At 45.9% G+C, this 25820-nt stretch overlaps 1 protein-coding gene and 1 long non-coding RNA gene across 9 annotated transcripts in view; one reads left to right on the top strand and one right to left on the bottom strand.

Annotated features, from left to right (window-relative positions):
- LOC128345282 (uncharacterized) overlaps nt 1-11859 on the top strand; it is a 148315-nt gene extending 136456 nt beyond the window's left edge. Inside the window, exon 6 of the long non-coding RNA XR_008316359.1 lies at nt 11404-11859. This is a non-coding gene — a long non-coding RNA (uncharacterized LOC128345282). The remainder of the gene's footprint in view (nt 1-11403) is intronic.
- The window catches only part of PAX5 (paired box 5), a 316792-nt gene that overhangs the window by 99227 nt on the left and 191745 nt on the right, over nt 1-25820 (bottom strand). The window lies entirely within an intron of this gene.

Below are 25820 nucleotides of genomic sequence, written 5' to 3' on the forward strand. Positions count from 1 at the left end.
CCTGCTTACTTCATGCTGCAAAAGTGCTGCTGCACATTCCATCTCTTAGGGTTCAATCCTGCTTACTTCATGCTGCATAGGATATAGCACCAGTCATCCCCTCCCCTGGTGCCAGACTGGCTCCACGCCAGGCAGCTGGACATGCAGAACGATGGTGAGGCCATTCACTCCAAGGCAAGACTATTCCACAATACCCCCAGAAACACTCGACTGCTCATTTTTCTACAACTGCTTTTCCTGAAGGAGCTACAGGATTGGTCCTAGGGGAGGTATGGAAGAGTCTTGCCTTGGAGTAAATGCTGTGGCCATAATGCTGCCTGCGGTCAGCAGCAAGGATATAATCCAAGTGGGGAAGAGCTATCCTGGCCACATGGGAGGCTTTTTTCACTACTCTACTCAACTCTACACTACTCTACACTACTCTATGGTAGGTAGGATTGTGCCCTTAGGGGGAAGTTCATATAGTGAAGGTGCAGGATAATGCCTTCTATGTTTTGGAACTACAGCTTTGGAATACCTTCCCTAAAGTTTCAGCTTGCTTTATCTTTACTGAATCCTAGGGAACCAGTGAAAACATATTTCTTCTGCCAGGCTTCTACAAGTGTTTAATATTTAAGTGTGCTGCAGCTATTGATTTTAAACTGGGTTTTGTTTTCCAATGTTTAATACGTGAATTTGTTACACCGTGTGTTTGTAGGCTTTTGCGTATCACTCTGGCCACTTCAAAAGTCGTTTATATATTTACATCAACTAGGCATCTTTCCTGAACCCTGTATAGGAATTAGATAAGCAGAACATCACATAGTACGAGAAACAAAATGATACATAAAAAGGTTGTCCACATGACCGTAAGTGGGGTGGGGCGGGCGGGGAGATGCAGGATCGCACCTACCTGCCCCTCAGATGATCATTTATTTAGTTATTTATCATATTTCTATACCGCCTGATATGTATGTGTATACATACAAATACACACACATATACCACCTGATATGTAGATCTCATGTTTTGTCCTATGGCTGTGTGGCTTGCATGCCCACACAAACCTCACTGCCGGGAGCCACACAGCCATCTGGAGGCAGGGGAAACATAGCCTGGCCTCCAGAAATCCCAAAATGCACCACGCAAGGAGTGTGGTGCACTGGGGGATTTCCCCACTGCTGGGCACTCCAGGTGCCCAGCTCTGAGTTTGCTTGGGCTGCAGGCAGCCCGAGCAGACACACAACCAAATAATGCAGTAGAAGGGCACACTCGTGCCCTTTTACCTTGGTAATAGCCCGAAGAAAATTCTCAGGCTACCTGGTGGGGAAGTGCCAGAACTGGCCTGATCCCAGCGTTCCACACAAGCAGCCCTACCTGGGTAAGACTGTGCAAGCTTGGGTAGGGCTGCTTGTGTGAACAACCTCAATGCCTTCTTTATTCACAACGCAAATGCATCAAAATGGCAGAAGCTATTTTCCATTAAAAGGGGAAAACTGAAGGGGACAGAGGATCATACTGCTTCCCAAGTTTGTTCCTGTGAGAGAATGTTAGTTGACGTGCCACTGAGTTCTTTAGATTTAAAACTAGGTAATAGGATAGAATAGCCACCTAATGGTGCAGTGGGGAAGCAATCTGCCTAGAGAGCAGGAGGCTGTTGCTTCGAATTCCCACTGGTGTGTTTCCCAGAATATGGGAAACACCTATATCGGGCAGCAGCGATATAGGAAGGTGCTGAAAGTCACTGAGCTGGGTCTCACAATCCGGTCGCCGGCTCTGTGACAGAGCCAGTGGGGGCTGGGGGGAGTGGGGCTGATCAGCCCCCGCAAACTCCAGCATGCCCTGCGCAAGTGCGCAGGGCATTCTGGTGAGACCCCCAGAACCGGGAGGCAGCTTTTCGCCTCCCCTCCAGGGGTCTCCTTGTGAGGAGCTGCGGCGCGCAGCCGCGCCGCAGCTACTTATGATTATTAAAACCAGGTTTGCAGAGCGCTCGCAGCCGAGCCTGGTGGTTCTTACAATCGGGAAAAATCAGGCTAGGCTTTCCTAGAACAATTTTTCCCGATCATGAGAATAGCCCCATTATCTCATACTGCACAGGAGATGGCAATAGTAAACCCCTCCTGTATTCTACCTAAGAAAACCACAGGGCTCTGTGGGTGCCAGGAGTCGAAATCAACTTGACGGCACACTTTTCCTTTACCTTAGGATTCTGTATTGTTGTACCCTGAGTTACCATGAGGTAACATTTCTCACAATTCCTTGCCAAGTATTCTGCCTTTTATGGCCTTATACGTATGCAAATAATAAAGCAAAGTATCTTCTATTTACATTGATCATAGGATAGGCTGGCCTGTGAAATATACATTTTTGCCTCTTTGTTAATTAGATTACAATAAAGATGTTTACTTATGTATGAAACTGTCAGTCCTCAGGAAGCTACAAATAGCACAGACGATCACAGCATCATGACTCCCTCGGCAAAGTTGGTTATTGTGAGCACATAGACCTTATTTTCTTATCTCTCGTCATACATATTTAAAGTTCAAGTCCCTTCTTTAAAGCGCTGTGATAAAAGAATCTCTAGGATGAGGACTCTGATCAACAAATCTGTTCGTTAACCAACTCTAACTGCCTAGTCCAAAAGACAGGTCTTGTCTGTGAGGAAGAGGTTTGTTTCTCAAGGGTCATCTTGAGCCTATCGAATTTTAGATCCAAGAATCTATTTTCAGACCTCACCACCTTCTTATCCAAATGCAGCGCACACACTTTTTTAACCTGACTCAAAGTTTTTTTAAGCCATGTACATGAATGTAATGCTCTGCTTTTGTAGATCAAGGATTCCAGAAGTGGCTCAGCAGCTGTGTGTTGCTCATTCTGAAAATACTTTTGCAGGCCTGACATACTAGAGTCATCTTCAAAATCTAACACAATAAATTATTCTCAGTGGTACATTTTCATAGTGAATAAATTTCAATGAAAAACTGTATGTTACATTAAAAATAAAATCTAGCTCATTTGGTTCTAGAAGAGTTGTTTGTTGTGTTTGTTGTGTTTGTTTGTTTGTTTGTTTGTTTGTTTGTTTGTTTGTTTTGCTTTAGGAAAGCAGAAGCTAAATTTTTACAGGGTAAATAGGAGCACCCACCTGATTTCAAACAATCCAGAACAGATTAATGTTTTTTAATGGCCACTTTAAAGCAAAGGCTCTTTTTTATATTTCTTTTCATACAATGGGCAACGTCCAAACCAATATTTGTGTAAATGGAAGATGTTTCACTCAAGCAAGTGCGGGGAGTGACTTTCAATTTCCTCTTCCCTCTGCAACACCCTGTGGCCCTGAAAATATGGCCCTGAGATTTGGGGACCTTCACAGACATATTTTCGGGGGCACAGTAGGGTGCATTTAGGGCTTTAAAAGTTAAGAGTCTGCACCTTGAATTATACCCAGAAGCAAACTGAACCAATGCAGATGGTAAAAGACCAGAATAATATTTATTTATTGATTTGATTTGATTTGATTTGATTTGATTTCTATACCGCCCTTCCAAAATGGCTCAGGGCGGTTTACAATTAAAAAACACCACTAAAACAGTAAAGAGCTGTTTTTGTTTTAAAACAAATTTTAAAACAATATAAAAATTAACAATTTTAAAACATTTTAAAACAACAATTAAACAATTACAGTGATTAAAAACCCCGAAATCGGGTTTTGAATTTTAAAATAAACCAGAAATTAAAACCCCCACAATTTAGGAAGCTGAGAAAGCTTGGGTGAAAAGAAGGGTTTTCAGGTGTTTTTTTGAAAATTGCCAGAGATGGGGAGGATCGCATTCCAGCAGGGAGCGCATTCCACAATCTCGCGGCAGCAACCGAGAAGGCCTGTCTCTGTGTTGCCACCAAGCGAGTTGGCGGTAACTGGAGACGGACCTCCTCAGATGACCTCAATAGGCAGTGGGGCTCATAACGAAGAAGACGCTCTCTTAGGTACCCAGGGCCTAAGCCATTTAGGGCTTTGTAAGTTATAACTAGCACTTCGTATTTCGTCCAGAAACCTATTGGCAGCCAGTGTAACTCCATCAGTAAAGGAGTAACATGGTCTCTCCGAGATGACCCAGAGACCAACCTGGCTGCCGCGTTCTAAACCAACTGAAGTTTCCGGACTACATACAAAGGCAACACCACATAGAGCGCATTACAAAAGTCAAGTCTGGAGGTTACCAGCAGATGTACCACAGTTTTGAGGTCACTGATCTCGAGAAACGGGTGCAGCTGGCGTATCAGCCGGAGCTGATAGAAAGCACCCCTGGCCACTGCCTCAACCTGAGAAACCAGGGAGAGGTGTGAATCCAGAAGTACTCCCAGACTGTGAACCTGTTCCTTTTGGGGAAGTGTGACCCCATCTAGAACAGGCAGATCAAAATTGTCTCTAGAGTTCTATTGTGATCCCACACAATAAGTACCTCTGTCTTATCTGGATTCAGCTTCAGTTTATTCTCCCTCATCCACCCCTTACTGCTTCCAGGCAGGCATTTAGGGAAGATATGCCATCTCCTGAAGAGGTTGGCATGGATAGGTAAATCTGGGTGTCATCAGCGTACTGGTAACACCCAGCTCCAAATCCCCTGATGATCTCTCCCAGCGGTTTCATGTAGATGTTAAAGAGTACTGAAGAAAGTACAAAGCCTTGAGGGACACCATACTTAAGCTCAGATTTTGAAGAGCAACAGTCTCCAATCAACACCATCTGGAATCTATATGAGAGGTAGGAGCGGAGCCACTGTAAAACAGTGCTTCTCACCCCCAACACCCTCAGACGTTCCAGAAGGATACTATGGTCGATAGTATCGAAAGCCACCGAGAGATCCCAAAGGACCAACAGTCACACTTCCTCTGTCAATTGCCAATTGGAGATCATCCATCAAGCCGACCAAGGCAGTCTCCACCCATAGCCCGCCCAAAAACCAGTTTGAAATGGGTCTAGATAATCAGTTTCCTCCAAGTCCGTCTGGAGCTGAGAGGCCACCACCCTCTCAATTACCTTGCCCAGCCATGGGAGGTTGGAAACAGGCCTATAATTGCTCAACTCTGAGGGATCTAATGCAGGCTTCTTCAGAAGAGGTCTAATGATTGCCTCCTTAAGACAAGGAGGCATCCTGCCCTCCCTCAGAGAAGCATTTATTATATCCACCAGGCTGTTTACAACAACCTCCCTGCTAGATCGAACAAGCCATATTGGACAAGGGTTAAGAGAACAAGCGGTAGGCCTCACCGATCTAAGCAGCTTGTCCACATCCTCAAGAGTCACAGACTGAAACCGATTCAGTCGAATCACATAAGAGGAGTTGTTGGGCACCTCCAGCTCAGACATCAAATTAATTGTGGAGTCTCCATCTAGGTCGGCCTGAATCTGAGATATTTTATCTGCGAAAAACTCTTTAAACACATCACAGCTGGTAACTGATGACTCCAAATTCTGGTTCAAGGGAGCAGGGGCAGATACTAATCCCCTCACTACCCTGAACAACTCCGCCGGACGTGAATTCACAAAGGCAATACGGGCAGAAAAGAACCGCCTCTTTGCCGCACTTATTGCCTGAGCATAGATCTTTAGATGTGCTCTATGTCGCAACCTGTCAGATTCAAGTCTTCCTCCACTTGCGCTCCAGTCACCTACCTTGCCGTTTCATCCCCCAAAGATCTTCTGTATACCAAGGGGCCAATTTTGAAGCAGGTCGGAGGGGACGCTTGGGAGCAATCATGTCTACTGCCCTGGTGAGCAAGTTGTTCCAATTCTCAACCAGGGCATCAACAGGATCACCAGCAAAGCCAACATTAAATCCCTCCAAGGCTTCTTGGAATCTTAATGGATCCAATAACCTCTTCGGGTGGACCATTCTAATGAGCCCCTTGCCCCTCCATGATGCTCCACGATGCCCCTGACAACAATGTGACTTCAGCATTTTGCACCTGTGTGATTTCTGGGGGTTTTTTTTCATGGGCTGTCGTTCCCACATCCCACCATCCTCTCATTTGTCAAGGCAGGGAAGGGTGAGAGCAACTACCTAGACACCCCATCTAATTCCAGTTTCCCAAATGAACTCAGGATGCTGGGCCAAGGAGAGCGGTAAAAACTCTTCAAAAGGCATTGCAAGCAACTGTACTGTTTATTTTCATTTGAACAATGACTTTCAAAAGGCAGACCTTATCAGGCCTCATAACTACTAAGGCAAAATACACCCTGACTGTAAATGTAGCAGAGTGGTTCAAAATACTAAGGGGTAACTAATCTATGTACATTATGTTGAATATGCCCTTGGTTCTGCTTGAAACATTATCTTATTCACAGATCAACAGTTTGGTAAATAGCCAATTTGCCCCACTCTTATCATACATTATCTTGACTAACCCATATTTATGATTGTATGGAACCCAGTTGTTTTTTTGGATTGATAATCTGGAGGGATAAGCATTTGTATAGTCATCGCAAGAACTTAATGGCAGGCACCATAATTTTAGGAGCCAACAGCAGCAGCAACCAGTGGCCAACATTCCATGCAGTAGATGCAGGCGTTAGGAATCCGTTAGGCTGCCACGTAACATGAAAGTTAGCCCCAGTAGTATTGCAGAGGTGGGATGTTGTGCAATGACCTAAAACAATGCATGGGCACTTTCAAGGCTGCCTTTCACTTTGTGCAGGACCACCGGGGCTGTATTTCATGTTGTGCAGCAGCCTTGGCAGGTCCCTAGCATCTGCATTCCACTGTATAGAATGTTAGCCATTGTTTCTAATTGCAAAACAAAGTTTCAGCTCCCTGCAACCACCAACCACAAATATATTGCCATTTTCTTTTTAAATCTGATTGTTTTTAAGGAGGGTGGAAAACAAACTATTTTCCCTCAGGCAAAAAATAATAATCCAATCAACCCAGTGGATCTACTCCAAAGTGTTGCTCTTTCCCTGGAAGCTAAGTGCAGTTGTGAGCACAGCTGCCACCACTTTGCCCTCTGGGGGCAACAGGTACAAAGGACCGAAGCAGCTGAGGAAAGTCAGGTTGCTTACCTGTAACAGTAGTTCTTGTAGTAGTCCCTTGTCCTTCACACTCTGGATGTCTGCATCTGCATAGACAGGACTTCGGAATCTTCTAGAGCTGTAAGCTATACGGTTTTTGGCAGTAGCCCCGCCCCCTTGGTGACACACATATAGCCCCTCACAGATTATCTCCCTCAGTCTTCTTCTGACTGCCGCAATAGTGACTTCAAGAGGCCTTCTGCCTCACTTCACCTGAGGAGAGCTGTCAACAACAACAACCACAACCAAAAGAACCATAAAATGAGAATGACTGAAAAATGAGAGGATAGACAACATAAATGAAAAACTAAATTAAATAGAAAGGGCAAGGAGGTTTATTTGGTGGTGGTGGTTGACAGCTCTCCTCTCATGAAGTGAGGCAGAAGGTCTCCTGAAGTCACTATTGCAGTGCTCGGAAGAAGACTGAGGGAGGTAGTCTGTGAGGGGCTATATGTGTGTCACCAAGGGGGCCGGGCTATTGCCAAAAAGCTTGTCGCTTTCAGCTCTAGAACGTTCCAAGGTCCTATCTACGCAGACGCAGACATCCAAAGTGTGGAGGACAATAGGACCACTAACAAGAAGGAAGTACTTGTTTTTAGAAATTCCCTCAAGGCTCACAGATGGAATTGGAAAGGAGAAGCAATCCCCAAACTGCATTGGGACTGCCAGCCTCACAGTGTAGTTTATTTTAGGCTTGTGCATATCGATTCGGGTACAAAACATTTTGTGCCCGAAAATGGCAATTTCAGAGGTTTTGTAACCAAAACAAAATCAAAAATTAAAAAACAGAGACTTTTCTTTCCAAATTGAAAGTTTGTTCTTCGGAATCTTTGTTCTTCGGAAAAGCTTTGCAATTCAAATTGACTTCTCTGACTCTCTCCACTCTAGCTGAGGAACTGAGTGATTAGCAGAAGATAAGATACGCAAAAACTGTTGAGCATGAACAGTTTAGTTAAGTGTTGTATTCAGTGTGATTGAAATGCAAACTGACCTTGCAAAGGGATTTGGAAGACAGCATTTTGAGACAGAAATACTCAAATATCTTGGGGAGCTCAATGCAATTCCAAAGCTCTTGCTAAAAGCCATGGTATAAATTGTGTGGAGAAGCTTTTCGAGAAGCTGGTTAGGAAAGTTCCGAAATTACACAGGTTTTTCTTTCTAAAGGTTTAGAAAGAATCTCTTGACTTGTTCAGGGCTCTTTTGAAGAGCTATTTAGTTTTTCTTCTGATTTTTATGAGTTATAGTGGTGTCTAAGTTTTGATGCCCAAGTTGAGCAGTCTAATGTAATTTAGGCCACAATGTAATTTGGTGGGACATGATGTCTAAGCCAGGGGTTCACAAATTTTACCACTGCAGGGACAAGTCATCCACATGGGACTACAGGAGACAAAAGGAGGGGGGTGGGGAACACATCTGTCAATCTATTGACATCCCCAGGAATCTTAGTTGCTTCTCTCTTTCTTGTAACCATGATCCATGGTTTTGCACTTTCTTAAATGCAGTGATGATAAATCTCAACAATTCTGAACAGTAGGCTGATTTGTTTGGGCTACGGCTCACTCCAGTTCAGTTAAACGAACATTTGAAGCTGTTCCATAGTACCAAGGCAGTTTGATTTTATTTTTTTACATTTTATATCCTGCTCTTCCTCCAAGGAGCCCAGAGCAGTGTACTACATACTTAGGTTTCTCCTCACAACAACCCTGTGAAGTAGGTTAGGCTGAGAGAAGTGAATGGCCCAGAGTCACCCAGCTAGTATCATGGCTGAATGGGGATTTGAACTCGGGTCTCCCCAGTCCTAGTCCAGCACTCTAACCACTTCACCACGCTGGCTCATTGGTCATTCTCTTCACTCTTTCAACTTGTTTATGTGGGGCTTCAGGGGCAAAACAGTGGGTTGGGTGGCAGTGCCCCAAGGGTGGTGCACCCAGATTACAAATAGGGCAAAGGGCTGATTTCTTAGGAATTGTTGAGGTTTACGCATCTTTAAGATTTTTCCCCATAGGGAATAATGGAGGTTTCAGCAGCCCCATAACTCCACCTGGGGGGCACTGGGATGGCCCGAAGCGAGTGGTGGTGTAGTGCACAGAGGGTGCCAACCAACCCCCTGGACTGCTAACCCATTGGGGTACTGGGCTTTGTTGTTTCTGAGGTGTTGAGTTTAGATTCTCTGGTAGCAAGTGAGATTTTTAATGAAAAACCATGAATCCACTCTCATATGCTACCAGAGAATCTACTCTCAGAACACCTCTAGAACAAAACCCTGTACTTCATGGGTTGGCAACCCATGTGGGTGGTTGGCACCCTATGTGCACTACACCGCCACTTGCTCTGGGCCACCCCAGTGCCCCTCAAGTGGAGTTATGGGACTGCAGAAACCTCCATTATACCCTACAAGGAAAATCTGAAAGACACGTAACTTTATTAATTCTTTAAAAATTAGCCCTTTGCCAAATTCCTCTGAAAAAAAATGTGGTAGCTTCCTTGCACCAACTGGGCACTATCACCAACCACACTCCACTTTGGGCCACCCTTTACCCCCACCCCATGTGATGCTATACTTTTCCTGAAACCAACATCATACCCTATGGAGAAAATCTGAAAGACGTGCAAACTTCAAAAATTCACCAAAAATCAAAAGTTTGCTCAATTCCTTTGAAATTTTTGTGGTAGCTTCCACTCATTGGGCACTATAACCCCCACCCACTCTTTTGACCACATGACCCATTTTTTAATCTGAATTAATTCAGATTCAGATTTGGGTTAATTTGGATACAAAACAAAACTGGGGTGATTCAGAAGGCTTAATTTCAGACAAAATACAAAATGGGGCTGATTCGGACTTGGTACAAATCAAAACAGAAAAAATACAAAACGCACAACCCTAGTTTATTTCAGTCAGGATGTGCTGCGCACAAAAATGTGCCATCTCAAACAATCATTTGGGTTGCCTGGTGGCTTGGCCTGTCTTGTTGATATAATATATAATACATACATACTTAAAATGTCTTAGATCATGAAATCCAGTCAGAGATATATTGCCTAGAGCGTTTCTGTCACAGGCCTTCACATCATAAAGCTGATGTGCTGATTGTAGTCCCCAGAGGAATTAGAAATATCCTTGCTTGCATCATGTTCTCACTTCTTTATGGGAACATCTGTGGCCCACAAAGCACTGTCAACAATGCAGATTGGGAGAATATCTGTGTAATGTTCTGTGCTGCTCCTACTGTCCCAGGATTCAGAGGTACCTGGTGGAGTTGGCACCAGTTCTTCCAGTTTTTCTGTAGCCTACCAGCCAGAGTGCTTGGCCTGCCTTAGACTCCCTCAGTGTGATTTGCTGGGAGAGTGAAAGTTATATGTGATAATGCTGCTGATGGACATGCAAGAACAACAGTCAAAAACATGATGTTCTTGAGGCTATCCTAAGCCTACAGAGAGTGTGTCCAAGATTGCCGCCAAAGCCAGATGGCTTCCATGTTATACTGATACAGGTATGGCAGCTTCTTGCAACAGTACTATGTGGCCAAGAGGAGTGAGCATGACATTGATGATCAAAATATTTGCAAGTTTGTTGCCTCACTATAGCCTATCATACATCTCACCTGACATGCCCTTCTGAGTCAAACAATCTTCCTTCCACCACAGTAAGATTATTGTTCATCCTTCCCCTTTTATGTAGTGGCATGCAAACTTTCTGCAGTTCCAACATGGCATGTTTATATAACTTTCTTTTTTATTCTATGGATTCATTTAATATTACATCTTCTGTCCCCATCCAACTAGATTTCTTCATTTAAAAATCACTAAAAGGTAGAATGTCAGTGTGTTAGTTTATGATATAATCCTTCCAATGAAAGTGTTGAACTTTAATTACAAGATAGGTCACTGTTTAGTGGCTCAATTTTGAAAGAGTCCCAGTGTGTTACTTAGGACTTAGTCAGAGGTGCCCTTTCATCTAGTGTGCCCCAGAAAGTAATTAGTTCTGTTGTCAATAAATTGCCTTTCTTAACAGATTAAAGTCATAGCAGAACATAGTTATTATTTGGGCAATTGAATTTGCCCATTATTACTTTCCAGAGTATATATTTTTTGAAAAAATCTCTCTCACTGCTGTCATTAGAGGAAATTTTTATTATTCTCCTGATCTACAGGCTCACTGTTAAATGTTGTTCTAATGACTCAGAACCTGTATACCTAAAGACTTTTTAAAAATGTATGGATCTTTCTATCTGGAATTTTTATTTCAAATAAATCTTTAACCTTTTGTGCTACTCTTTTTATTTCAGAAACAATCATTCAGCACTATTTTTTTAAATTAACTATACCATTTCTTTCTTTATAATTTGTATTTCCAGTCCAGGGAATCCAAGACAGATTTACCTGATGTCATAGGGCCAAGGTTAAGAACACAAGAACAGCCCAACTAGATCAACCCAAGACCTATATAGTCCACCATCCTGTTTCCCACAATGATCAATCATATGTCTCTGAGAAGCCCACAAGCAGGAGATGTAGACATGCCCCCCTCTTCTGAAGTTCCCCTACAGCTGGTATTCACAGGCATACTGCTCTGAACCAATGATGTCTCAAGAGAAGATCTTGCCTTGCAGATGCAGAAACTGAGCAGTGAGATTCATGCCAAACCTGAAAAGATTGACAATGCAAAAGCTCCAGGTGTTTTACCCTCAATAGGAGATTTCCTCAACATCAGTTAGATAGGAAACCACCAGTTAGATAGGAAAAGTCCAGGATACCATGGCTAACTGATAACCTTATCTGAACCTTATCTGATCTGGGCTCCTTGGAGTAAGAGCAGGATATAAAATGTAAAAATTAAAATAAATAAATAAACAAACTTCATGTCTGCCTGTTTTTCTTGCTTCTCTAGAATTTGGGGTGGAAGTGAGGCGATCAGTAATAAATGGATCCCCTCCTCACCAAATGGCTAAATCATCAGGAGCTCTGAATTGTCTGGGGTTTGGTCTGCTATCTCCACCACATCGGTCTTCAGGACCAGACCAGTTGTTATCCATTCCCCACATTGAAGCAATCTGACCTGGAGATCATACAGAGTTCTGGGCACACACTCCTCAGGGAAGATGGCACTCATTTTGTAGGTAACTGAATCTGAGGATAATGCAGCCAGATCTCTGCTCTGCCTGTTCACCAAAAGCTGAACAACGCATCAGTGCTGAGGACCACATCAGAAATACAGCATGAGACAGCGATTTGCCCATCTTGGGGTCAAATTAAATGTTGCTTTTAGCACATGATTCAGCTTAACATGCTTGGTTTTTATTCAGTAAACAGCAACTGGTTCAGACTCTACAGATGAGTAGCATGGAGGATGGGAGATTTAGTCTTCTGCCTCCACCGTGGTCGCAATCCAGATCAGTCCCCCCACTATGACTGCTATTTGCCCTGGAGGGGAAGAAACTCCTATTGGTGCTGTCTACAGAATCAGTCACTTTGCAGTCAATATGAATGTCACACCTACTTTTGTACTTCCTCAGACTTATCTTGATTGTTGGGCTATCCAGATAGCTGGAGTGGGGAGGTCTTCCCTTCCCTGGTGTGAAATTCTTCTAGAAATGCGACATGGTACCAGGTAGCAGTGCAGTCACCTACTTCTTGTACATCATGCCCTGCTGCCACCAGCTGCAAAGTGATTGGCTGGATCTGGAGTGGGCTCACAGGTAGGCAGGCAGGGGCCTTCAGGCCTTTACCCAGCTTGGCCCATCATTAGCACTAGCCATGGAGTTCAGCATCTAGTCTAGGATGGATGTAATAATCCTGGGGCAAGAACCAGATCTCCCTACAGCTTCTGCTCATGCAGCAATATTCTTGTGGTGTTTCAGATAGATGTCATTCTGGAATATCTACCCCAAGGTGTCTCTGACTTGGTTTATCCATTCCAGAGTCCAGCAACAACCCTGATATAAATCCTTGCCTCCCAGATTACAATTCTGGACAGAAGTTAACAGTAGGTCAGTTCTAGCAAGGGGGTCAGAAAAAGTAAAGTCCAAACCACAGTACAGTTGCACCTTAGCATGCTTATAAGCAGCCTTCCATGCCTTGTACTGGTTTTGCTTATATTCACCTGTGCTCTCTGGGAGTGGAAAGCAGCAGTGCAGTGTAAGAAAGGCAGGCAAAAGTGCAGATGTGGCCCAATGCCAGGTCTTTATAGTTGTGACCCACCAAGCTGAATGCAACCAAGCAACAATCCCCCTCCCCTTGCCTCGTGCAGGTGGGAGGGTGCTTGTCCCAGCCCTGGGCACGAGGCCCAAGGAGCAGCCTTCATTGGCTGGCTGGCCCGTGGTGGGCGGGGCTCCGTGAGAGGCTGAGCGTTTCTTCGCTTCAGCCTCTCAGTCGCTTTCTGGCTTCCGTGGTGGAAGGAGCTCACTTGCAGAGCTCCTTCCTTGGAGACTAGGTGGGGGGAGCGCCCGACAAGCGGGCGGGGTGCAATTTCGGCGGTGATCCGTCGTGGGGGCTACAGTGTCGGCGGCGGCAGTGGTCCCCCTAGTTGTTGGGGACCTCCTTGGGCGTCTTTCGGCCCGGTCGCGGCTGCAGCATTTCGGGGCCTAGCGGGCCCGCGGCGGCACATCTTGGGCGCTTCTCCACCAGGGCTTTTGCCCTTCGGTTTGTTGGGCGTTGGCGGGGTTGCTTGGGTGGTTGGGGCTGGTGTTTCTCCCCCAAGGCAGCCTATTTTCCTTCAAGGGTCTCATGCCACTGCGATTTGGTTTGCTTTTCTTTTGGGGGCTTATCAGGCCTGCTTAGGAGTGGGCGTGGGGTTGGCCTTCCAACGCTGTTCTGAGTGGGCTTGTAGGCCTGGGTGGTGACTAAGGGTCTTTTTGTTCTCAGTTATATATTTCTATCTATAATTTTACAAATTGTTTAAAAAAAAAAAAGGTGGTGGTTTTGTGCTGGTTTTCTGTGGGTGGTTTGTTGTTGGGTATATCCTTGTGGGTGCACATTTATTCAAGAAGATGCCGGGGAAGGCCAAGGGTAAAAAAGGGGGGCGCCCTGTCAAACAGCCCAAGAGGCCTGCTCCCCCACAATCGTCTTCGGATGAAGAGGATGAAGAGATGACTCTCATCCGTGGGTTAATTGCTAGAATGGAGGCTTTGGAAAAGGCCAAGGCAGCCCCTTCCGATAAGGGTGCTGGTCCTTCGGGTGGGGGTAGCGTGCCTCCTCCTAAGGTTCCACGTCGGACTAGGGGTTCTGTGAAAAGCCAGCTGCTAACATCTCTTTCTAGTAGGTTGGCCGCACTTGAGGAGGGGCTAAGCCCTGCCGGACCGGGCCCTGCTACACCAGCGTTACCACCTCCTGCACCTGAGGTCCCAGTGCCTGAGCAGCCTTCACCATTGCTACCTCTGCCTGCAGCACCGGCTGGCCAGCCGACAACGGATCTGGCTAATCCTTTGCCCCCGGGTGAGCCAGTTGCACCTACACCACCCGGCGGCACCGGCCAGTGGCCTTCCTTTCCCTGGCCGATGCCTGCCATGGGTGGATGGGGCCCAGCTTCCTACTGGCCCCCATATACACAATCTTGGGGTGCGGGTTCCCCGCTGGTTTTTCCCGGGGTTATGGCAGGCTTACAAGGTGCTGCGGAGCAGGTTTGGTCAGGTAACTGGCCTACCAGTGGGTCGCTCCCGCCCCCGGGGGTGGCTCCTGCTTCAGTTACCACTATGGGGTCCCAGCCAGGTTTTTACCCAATGGGTATTGTGCCGTCTCCACAACATGCGCCCTATGGGGGTATGGGGCTCCCGCTAGGTGATCACTTGCTCCCTTCTACGAAGGAAAAAATTCTGAAGGGGGAATATGTAGACATATTTAGTTTATTGTTTAGGGAACCCAAGGTTAAGCACAAGGAAGGGGAATCCTGTAAGGAGCATGAAGCCACCAAGAGGAAACCAGTTGAGAAAACTTGGAACAACTGGCTTTCCGGCTTCACGGTTTATATGGGGGTTATTGTTCAGGCCCAACCTGCAAGGGGTCCTGCCCTTCTTAAATACATGGACATTATTCACAGGGCGGTCTCCGACTTTTCCGGATCTTCCTGGGTGCGATATGATGAGAGTTTTAGAATGCGGGCAGCTTTGGATCCCACCTTACCCTGGGATGCTCCTCTGCAGGAGCTATGGCTGGTTACTATGTCTCCAGCCCGGCCGATAGAGGGAGACAGGTCGGACAGTGGGCATTTGCTTTCTAAACCGTCTGGGGTTCCACCCGCGGGGGGTACGGGGCAACAGTGGGTTCAACCCCACCTTGTTTGCTGGGAATTCAACACCAATGGCAGGTGCTCCCGTTCCCCCTGTCGGTTTAAACATGCCTGTGGGGTCTGCGGGGCACGTCACCCAAGTTCCTCCTGTCCTAGGGCCAAGTTCGGGGGCTCCGGGGGCAAGTTTAGACAAGGGAACAACAAAAAGGGTGCCCCTCCCCCACCCCCTTCGAATAAAGGGTCCTAGCCCTGTCAGGTTAAGGGTGCTGCAACGGTTGTTGTTGGATTATCCAGACCGTTCAGCGGCTTTGTATTTGTTGAGTGGCTTCCGGGATGGGTTCCGGATTCCCTCTTCGGCGCGTAGGGGTTTAAGTAATTCCCGCAACCTAAGATCGGTGGTGGGCAAGGAGGAGATTGTATTTAGGAAGATTAGAAAGGAAGTGGCCGCGGGCCGGGTGATGGGGCCTTTTGCTAGTCTCCCCTTCCCGGGCCTTAGGGTTTCGCCGTTAGGGGTGGTTCCTAAAAAGGTCCCTGGTGAATTCAGGTTGATTCATCATCTTTCCCATCCCAGGGGGTCAGCGGTAAATGATGGCATCCCTGATAGCCTATGTTCTGTACGTTACACCTCATTTGACGAGGCCGTAAAGGTAGTTAGGAGCAGGGGCCCCGGGGCCCTCTTAGCGAAATGCGATATTGAGTCCGCTTTCCGCCTGTTGCCAGTGCATCCGGATGACTTCGAGTTGCTGGGTTTTACTTTTGCAGGTAATTTTTATTTTGATCGGGCTTTGCCTATGGGCTGCTCGATTTCCTGCGCGGCATTTGAAGCATTTAGCTCCTTCTTGGAATGGGCAGTCAGGCGTCTAGCGGGCCTCTCCTACACGGCTCATTATTTAGACGATTTTCTTTTTGTAGGCAGGGGGAATTCTAGGGAGTGTCACCATTTACTGTGCTCCTTCATGGAGCTGATGGACCAGCTGGGTGTGCCCTTAGCACAGGACAAGACGGAAGGGCCGATCACACGCCTTTCCTTTTTAGGAATTGAGCTGGACACCATTGCCGGTTGCTCCAGGCTGCCTCAGGCCAAGCTGTTTGTCCTCTTGGGCATGGTTCGGTCCCTGGGTCGAGCCCGTAAGGTCTCCCTGAGGGAGCTGCAAGTGGTTTTAGGTCACCTCAACTTTGCTTGCAATGTGGTGGCTCCGGGCCGGGCCTTTTTGCGCCGGCTGTGTGACTTGATGGTGGGTGTTCGGGCTCCCCATCATAGAGTGCGGATTATGGAGGGCGTTCGTGCTGACCTTGCCCTCTGGGAAGCATTTCTTACTGACTTCAATGGGGTCGCGTTTTGGCGACAGGATAGACTACTTGAAACCGACCTACAGGTCCACTCTGATGCGGCAGGTGGAATTGGGTTTGGGGTTTATTTTAGGGGACGTTGGTGTTCCGCTAGGTGGCCTATGGAATGGGTTAGGCGTGGGATTGCTCGTGACTTGACTTTTTTAGAACTTTTCCCAATTGTGGTGGCCGTGCATATTTGGTCAGCTGAGTTTGCCAATTCTTCAGTTTTGTTCTGGTGTGACAACCTGGCGGTGGTCCAGATTGTCAATACCCAGACCTCCCAGTCACCGAGGGTCATGGGCTTAGTTAGGGCTTTGGTTTTACAGTGTCTGCGGGCTAACATCCTTTTCCACTCCCGCCATGTCCCGGGTATACGGAACGACATAGCTGACGCTCTGTCTCGTTTTCAGTTAAACAGGTTCAGAGAGTTAGCACCCGAGGCTGCCCTACTCCCGGAACCCATGCCGGCCTTTCTTTGGGAACTTGGCGGGCGGAGGCACAGCAGGCCATAGCGGCATCTCTGGCGCCTAGCACCAGAGCGAGCTACGCAGCCAAGCTGGAGGCTTTCTCGCTTTTTCGGGAGTCTGAAGGTTTGGTGGATGTTTGGCCTGTCCCTGTAGAATACATCCAGCAGTTTCTGGTTTTCCTTCATAGGGCGGGGCGTGCGGTGTCCACCCTGGGGGGCTATTTAGCCGCGCTAGCCTTTGAAGCCCAGGTTTGGGGGGTTATTGACTCATCCGCCGACCCTCGGGTGCGGCGTATGTTAGAGGGTTGGACCAGGGCGGAACCCAGGCCCAGGGATTCCAGGCGCCCTTTTACTTTGGATCTGGTGGCTCCCACATTGGACCGCCTGGTGGGGTGCTGCTCGGGGCCATGGGAGGTGTCGTTGTTTAGGGCTGCGGTCTTAGTTGCCTTCTTTGGGGCTTTTTGCCCAAGTGAGCTGCTCCCCCGCAGTGGGTCCTCCCCCCGGGACCGCTGCTTGCAATATTCCGATTTAACATTCGGTGAAGGGGAAGCCCGCTTGTTCCTTCGTCACTCTAAGACGGATCAGAGGGGCAGGGGCCAGACAGTTCACCTTGTAGTGGCCAGGGAGGTGAGTGTGTGCCCCGTAGCGGCCTTGAGGCATTACGTTGGGTTAGCCCCCTTTACAGGGGGCTGTCTTTTTAGTCATAGCGATCAGACTCCTCTTACGCAGTATCAGTTCCTGGCGGTTTTGAGGAGGGCTCTGAGGGCTGCGGGGGTTCCCCTACAGGGATTGACGTTGCATTCATTTCGTATCGGTGCAGCCACCACCGCTACGAATATTGGGCTGCATGAGTCTGCCGTCCAGAGGATTGGAAGATAGAGGTCCGTGGCGGTCAGGCGTTACGTGCGCTGACAGCGGGCGGTTGTTTTATGCACTGTTGACTTGTTATATTTTTTCTTGACAGGTGCTGGTGGGGCGGCGGTCCCAGTCCGAGTCCTGCTGTGTGGCCATTCCTTGGTCTTGTGGGCTTTCAAGCGGGCCAGCACCTCCTGCTGGGGATCCCAGCTGGGTTTTGGACACAAAGCTTCAGTTTACTGGTTGGGCATGAGGGGCATGCTCTGGAATCAGTTGCTTCCAGCGTTAAGGGATCATTTAGACAGGTTTCCCTCTCCTGACATTCTTGTTCTTCATCTTGGGGAGAATGATCTAGGCCGGCGGCCTGGTCTCGCCATCTTTCAGCAAGCCTCATCGGATTTGGCTATTTTGCGCAGGTGGATGCCTGGTGTATACGTGATTTGGATTAATTGGCTCCAACGCAGAGTTTGGCGTGGTGCTCGCTCTGGTCTTAGTCTAGAGAGGGCACGCAGAAAAATTTCAGCTGCGATAGGCAGACTGGTGATGGCAGCTGGGGGGGTCTGTGGTTCGGCAGCCGGATTTGGCTGCTCGCTTCCCCGAGCTCTTTCGCCCTGACGGGGTGCATCTTTCCGAAAAAGGTTGTGATTTATATTTACACAGTATCCGTGAGGCTCTTGCTGAAAGTTTAGGCAAATGTGGGGCAGGAAGGTCAAGCGATGGCTAACCTTCCTGGCTGGCATGAACAGTGCGGGCTGTGGGGTAAGGAGGTATAGATTTAGGTGAGCACCCTTGGGAATTTTTAAGGTGGATTGGTCAATCGCTTCCTTGTGGCCTGTGCGGCACGGGAAGACTTTGATTGCCAAGAAACCTGCTTCAGGGCTTCACCAACCTTTGGGCTGTGCGGTCCGGGGCAGTAAAGATCCGAAGCTGTTCAGATCCCCTCTTTAAAAGGGGGGGTTGGCTTTGAAGGAATTGGGCAGGAGCTGCCTGCCTCTTTCCTGAGCCAGGGTGTGTCGCCCTTGCTGGCAATGGGTAGGACGTTTTGAATCCTAGCCCATGCCTAGGTGCCCGCACTGTTTAAGTTGGTGATTAATCACCTTGTTTCAGGCCGCCATGCCTGTTGTTGTTAAATATTAATAAAGCGTGGCCCGTTTCTTCCATTTTTTAAAAAAAAAATGTCTCTGTGTCTTCTTGGGCCGGGGTCTGGGTACAATGTACTGTGGTGCTTGACAACCTCACCTATTTTTGCAATCCTGGGAATAGAAAGCAAAAACAGAAGGTTAAACAAATCTCATTGGGCTGTCATATATGGGCTGGTGGGCTGTGTTTGGATTGGTGGGTCACAAGTTGTGCTCCTGCCCAAGAGCATCAAGAATCCCTACTGTCCGAGTCACTTTAGGTATCCATGCTGCAGTTTGGCCACCCATGACATGAATTTACTCCCAAGAGCAGTGCTCCTGAAACTATAGAGCAGAAAAAACCCTACACTGAGCGCTTCTACTTTTCTAATGGAGAGACAAAAACACTTTAACATGACACTTCTACTTTCAAGCCCAGCAGCTGTTTGAAGAGAGTTTATGTGCCTCTTTTCCAAGTCTTTAACATGACAGGCCCTATTCGGAGTGACAAATAGATTATTGGAAAATGCATCTGCACTTTTATCTATTAAGTACAGTGAGAAGGAGCTGTAAATCTGGCATTGTGCTGCTCTTGGAAAAGGCATCTATTAACACCCAATTGTATGTCACTGACAGATCAACATAATACAGTATTATAGCAAGATTATGATATTTTGGCATCGTTCAACCTGCCCCAAAAGGAATAGCTGTTTTGATTGTTTATGAAAGGAGTAATTTTGTGATATTAAGCACTTTGCAAATCATAGCAGTTCTCTGCCCAAATCTTTTTACAATGTTAACAGTAATGAAAAGTTTAAGTACCTTAATTTTTCAAAATGTACAGTTCTGTTGACCAGGCAAAAACAGCAGCTTGGTTCCTGACATTCATCATGTGCCTGGCCAACTGAGTGGCTTCATACTTCCTGCAACGTATCTGGAGAGCACCCTTCCTTTCTGTGCCTGAAGAAGGCTTTGAGGACATTATAGATAGGATCCTTTCATTTTCCCAGGTCTTTTTTGTTGGGATATGCAACAGCTGCAGCCTAACTTACTGTGTATAGTTTGCCTGTGATCTGCTATGAAGCCAGAGGGGGCACTGTAGCTTCCTCAGTACTGGTTGGGCTAGCTAGGAGTTTCTATTCTCCTTCGTGTTCCTGTGTGTGAGTCAGCAAGTTCTGTACTGACCTCTTAGTGCCTCTTTTGTTTGTTTCACAAGTAAAGTTGTCTTAAACCTTGCATGGGGCACTTTCCAGATTAGCCTCTCAACAGCAGCAAAATGCTTCCGTTCAGGCAAATCGCTTTCAAAATGTAAACAGCAGGGTGAGCATTCTCGCGAAAACTAACAACCTGAAAAAGCAGCAACTTTTTAATGCCAGATATACGACATCATAGCACTATATTGCAGCAATTAAATTTGAAACAAGGCATTGGAAATATGAACGGCACCCTGCCGTTCATATAGGTATTGTGGTGTCACAACACAGGAAGTGTGGAAGCACACTTCAGAGATTCGTCATGACCCCATTGCAGGGTGTAATCTGGAAGCGCCTAGGTGTTTGTTCTGAAAACCACACCGACAGCTCACATTCTGCAACATGTTTAACCACGTGGTGAACTGGGTTTTATTCTCCTCTGAGTACTTTTGCCTCTGCTCTTTTAATTATGTCATTGTTTTTCTGCTTTTATTTAATTTTGTATTTATCAGCTTGCCAGCCATCCTGAGAGCATTTTACTGACGCAGTGTTAAAATAAATAAAACATACAGTTCATATACGGATTTTTAAAATGATAAAAATTTACGGATTTTTAAAATGATCATCATGTTTACACTGTCTGTTAAGACTAGGCCTGTGCATCAAATCGGAACAATATCCAATTCAATACAGCCCCTATCAGCAAAATTTTGTATTGTACTGAGGAGGGACGTAGAAATAATGTCTCGGGCTAAACCCTGCCCTTTGCTAGTGACAGGAGGAGCAAAGTCCTTGCAGAATTAAAACATCCAAGCAAAGCAGAATGTGAAAAGCGAGCCTAGCCTTTGGGGGACAAAGTACTCTCAGAAGAGACTTACCAACTCCAAGCATTTTAGCAAAACAAGGATCCAAGCATCCTAGGAAAGCAGAAATGTGAAAAGGAGGGGTACGCCTTCTTGGAAACCCTAGTGTTTCTACATGAAATTAGGGTGGTATCAAGCCCTAACAAGGGTCTACCATGTTGAGAAATTTCATCCCATCCCCTCCAGACTTACAATAATATTTTTATAGACATTTTGGTGATTTACCATTATTTCTTATGAGTTATTATATCCTATGGGATGATGCAGTGACCCAATAGTGATGCATTGTCCAATTTGATCCAGGGTGGTGTTAATATCAGATAATCACTTGCATTCAGTCAGAATCTTATTGGATCCAATAATTTGATCCATGTACAGCTTAATTAAAACATTGGTTTTTGCATCTTATTTTAAGTATGTAATTTCCAAGCATTTTAGCCAAACTATATGGGGAATTTTTTTTATTTTAAAAAACAGTATACTGTAAAATGTTTCTCCAGCAATATGGGATTTCAGTCCAAGGCTGTTCAATTCCCTTTATCCTACAGTACAGGCGTGGAGTCTGACCGCCAGCGGCCTGTGTCTGGCCATGGCAGTGACCCTGCTTACCCCACCGCATCTGACCCCCCCCCCCCGCATCTGACCCTGCTTACCCCACCCCCCACATCTGACATCAGACGCGAAGCACGGCCCCTGACTGGCGGTGGCCCAGGTTCTTTGAACCCATTCGCCCAATAGTAGCTCCTCCCCTGCTACAGTAGTTGCTCATCAGACCTCCTTCAGAGGCCTCCAGGGAAGAACTGAACTCTAACACACACCTCCCCTACTCCTACATATGCTGTTGTCCAGTAAACCCTCCCTGCCCTTCACACTGGATTGGGCCAGAGGGATTTGATTATCCTGGGCATTATCTGGAGAAGCCCACTCTCCAAGCTGTTACTCTAATTGAGGCCTAGTCCTCCCTCAAGCCTATCACTACAGTGGTTCATGTAGCCCAAAATACTTTGAAGACTATGGTAGTCAGGACTATTGGTTTTGTTATAGTAGTTCAAGATGTGGTGGGAAGAGATAGAACTTTAATATACCTAAAAATTAAAAGTAAACAAAACTTGAAATGTAAATATAAACCATGGGTTGTTTGTTACACACTGTGGCAAATTTCTCATCACAACTTCTGTGAAAAGATATCCCTGGACCATTTTATGACATTCTGAACATCATCTAATTAACCTTTGTACATCCTGAACTTCTTCCCTCCCACATCAAAAAATAACGGATTTATTTGAGCTGAACTGGAACATTGGGCACTTCAACTCATATTTAATGATTTAATTTATTTAAATCATATTGCTGTTCAAAGACAGATGTATGGTTATTTCTCATTATTTCTCTTGTTTTCCCCCCTTTCTTTCTTTCCTTCACTTTTCAAATTACATTTTCAATTTGACACAAAAAGTATTTAGCTGTCTTGGATCATCATCCAAAAATGGGTCATAAAAAGCAGGTCAAATAAGGTGGTCTAGCTAAAAGATAAATAGCCCTTTCATGGCTCCTTTGGCATCAATCCCAGAGGGGTTGAAGGGAGCAGAGCACTATCTGTTAGTTAAACTTTTTTCTTCTCCTTTCATCATGACTAGAATGAAAAAGAGATAAAGTGGAAAAAGCAGTTATGATGATATGGGATGAACCTTGTTTGTGAAAGCCAGGGAAGCAAAAGAAGAAGAAAGCATTTACTCTAGCAAGTGGCAGAAGTTGTTTTACCAAGAGTGTAGCTATTCTGTGAAAATAATATTCTGCTTTGATATTTTCCATCATACCACCACCCCTGTATACATGTTCAGAGTGTTTTATATCTTTTTAATGTTATATCTTTATAACATTATGAATTTTATGAATTGATAAATTACGATCTATATCAGTTCAAGAGAGACAGCAGAGGAAGGGGATAGAAATGGAGGCAGGGGTAAGCAGGAGAAGAACTTGCAAATGTTTTAGTGACACAGTTGAACTTAATTGCAGCAGGGAATGGGGACTAAGGGGTTGTGCCAAAGGTTTGACAGAAATGGTGGGATTTAAGAAGAGATTTGGAGGAAGTAAGAGGTGGCATTGTGCAGCTGTCCCATGTGATACAATAGCATAAGAGGCAGCAAGGGAGAAAGGCTAGGGGCATTTGATGAAGCAGGAGACCTTTGATCCATTGAAGGTGGTGAAGCTGGAAAAGTGAAAGTCACAGGCAGGAGTGCCGGGGATAGGTGAGCAGGGAAGTAGGGAGAAGCAAGACCATGGAGAGCTCTGGAGGGAAAGAAAAGGAATTTCAGCTGGATCCATAAGCAGACAGAAAGCCAGTGAAGGGATTTAAGGAGGGGGGTGGCATAGAGTGACAAGAGAGGTGAATGGTTTTAGCAGTAAAGTGCTAGATGGAGGTATGGGGAACAAGATGAGCCAATAGAATACCAGCAAGGAGCCAGCTTCAGTAGCCAAGGTGAGAGATGACCAGGGAATTCCTAGAGTTTTTGCCGAGGGGGCAGAGAAGAAGGGATATAAATGTGATTAATGATTAATTAAATCCATTGCCCTCTGCTGCTGTTGCTCTCCAGCATACGGTATTCAGAGGTATACTGCCTTGGAATCCAGAGAGTCCAAATGACATTGTGACTTATAGCCATTGATAGATCTCTGTTCCATGTAACTCCCTTTTGAAGCCATCTAAGCTAGTGGTCACAGACGCACCTTGTTATAGTGAATTCTATGAATTAATGCTGTGTTCTATAAAGAAGTATGTTGTTTCATCTGTCCTGCAGCTACTGCTAGACAATTTCATTGAATGATCCTGGGTAACCATTAGGGAGAGAGAAGCACACCTCTCTATCCATTCTCAAAACTTTGCATAATTTTATAACTCTCTGTCATGTCCCCCTTAATTGCCTTTTTTCTAAACTAGAAAGCTCCTAACACTTTAGCGTATATTCATAAGTAAGGTGTTGCAACCCCTTAATAATTTTGGTTGCCCTTTTCTGCACCTTTTCCAGCGCCACAATATCCTTTTTGAAATAGGGCAATCTAATTAAAGCAATCTCTCTGTTGCTCACAGTGCAGTGTAGGATAACAAATCAAATTGGATGAACAGCAGTTCTAAACACCTACCCTTCCAATCTCAGTCACATTTTGCAGACAAACTGTACTTGTTCAGTTCAGTTCAATTTGCTTAAAAGCATTAGTTATTGCAAAACAAATCCATACTAAAATCAGCATACATATAGCCGTCCTTGTGGCCAAAGAAATATAAAAACAAAATACAAACAAAATGGGCCAGATCGTAACCACCAATTAAATCAAATTATATCCAGTGCAATTATATCTACACTATGTTATACATATTTTTGTCTGATTTTCAGCACAATAACTGAGAAAAATGAAATTTGATAAGTAATATTTGTTCTCAATGGACAAAAGAGGCAATGTTTTTTTCAAAACCTGATGTCCCAGGACAAGTAAAGCCTGGTCAAAAATGGATCATTCCTATGAAGGTTTTGTACAGAGGACTTGCAACAAATAGTGGTAAATATCCTTCACTCTTCATGATCACATATAAAAAGACACTGGTCCCTAAGGATTTTAGAGAATTTGCCATCCAGGTAGACTAAAGGCAAGCTCATAAAAATTCTTTCTTAACAGGTGGAACATAAGGTATTGTCAGTGCTGGTGCAGAATATGATCAATCTTACTAAATCTACTGTAGTGTGAGATAAGTCCTTCAAATCTATCTGAAAATCCTTATCAAACACTCTGAGGCTCTACACACGAGCAGTGTGTAGAGCCTGGGAGGGTTCAGCAATCAGACGATCAGACCTGCAGCCCTGAGTGGCCAGATCAGCTGCCCACACGACTACTGGCTCCATCACAGAGCCGGTGGGGGCTGCGGGGATCGGGGGCCACCCGGCCCCCAGAAGTCCCAGGATGCCCTGCACAAGTGCATGGAGCATTCTGGGGAACCCCCAACACCGGAAGGCTGCTTGTAGCCTCCCAATGAGGGGTATACTCATGTGTCGCTGCGTGCTGTGGCAGAACACAAACACAAAAACAAGGTTAAGAGAGCGCTCACTCCATTAACCTCGTTTAAGGGGAGGGGTATTAGGCAGGCTAGCCGCCTTGGAATCACTGGGCTCACCCACAAGCCCGGTGGTTCCAACGATCACTAGAAAGTGGGCTAGGCTCCCTTAGCCCGCTTTCTAGTGATCATGGGAATAGGCTCTCTGTCTTTGACTGTTTTTTTAAAAAAAATTCCCTTCAAACTCAGCTACACTTGACATCTCAGCTGCAAGACCATAATACATAAACAACACTTCTAATCTCCTCTCTGCCACCCACCCCCAGGTATTTGGGTCTATCTGATCTAATAGACATATTGGGGAAGCCTAGAATCAGACATAGGAATTAAATTCAAACATCATGCAATCAATGTCTTGTGAATTCTGGTTTTAATAGAAGAAAGGTCAACTTCAGCTTCCAGCACTGAAGCAGAGGTACCCTAAGGTAAACATGGTAGCCAACATTCCAACTAATGAAGTGCCAGTGCTCTGAGTGCCCGACTAACAAAGCACTGGTGCTCATGGGGATGGGGAGTGAATTTCAATTATCTCCCCTGCCCCCAGAAATCCTCTATGTCACCCAAGAATGTGTCCCTGAAGGACATATTTCCACGTGTCACAGAGGGCTTCATAGAT

This window comes from Hemicordylus capensis, chromosome 2, assembly GCF_027244095.1.
Source record: "Hemicordylus capensis ecotype Gifberg chromosome 2, rHemCap1.1.pri, whole genome shotgun sequence".
NCBI lineage: Eukaryota > Metazoa > Chordata > Lepidosauria > Squamata > Cordylidae > Hemicordylus > Hemicordylus capensis.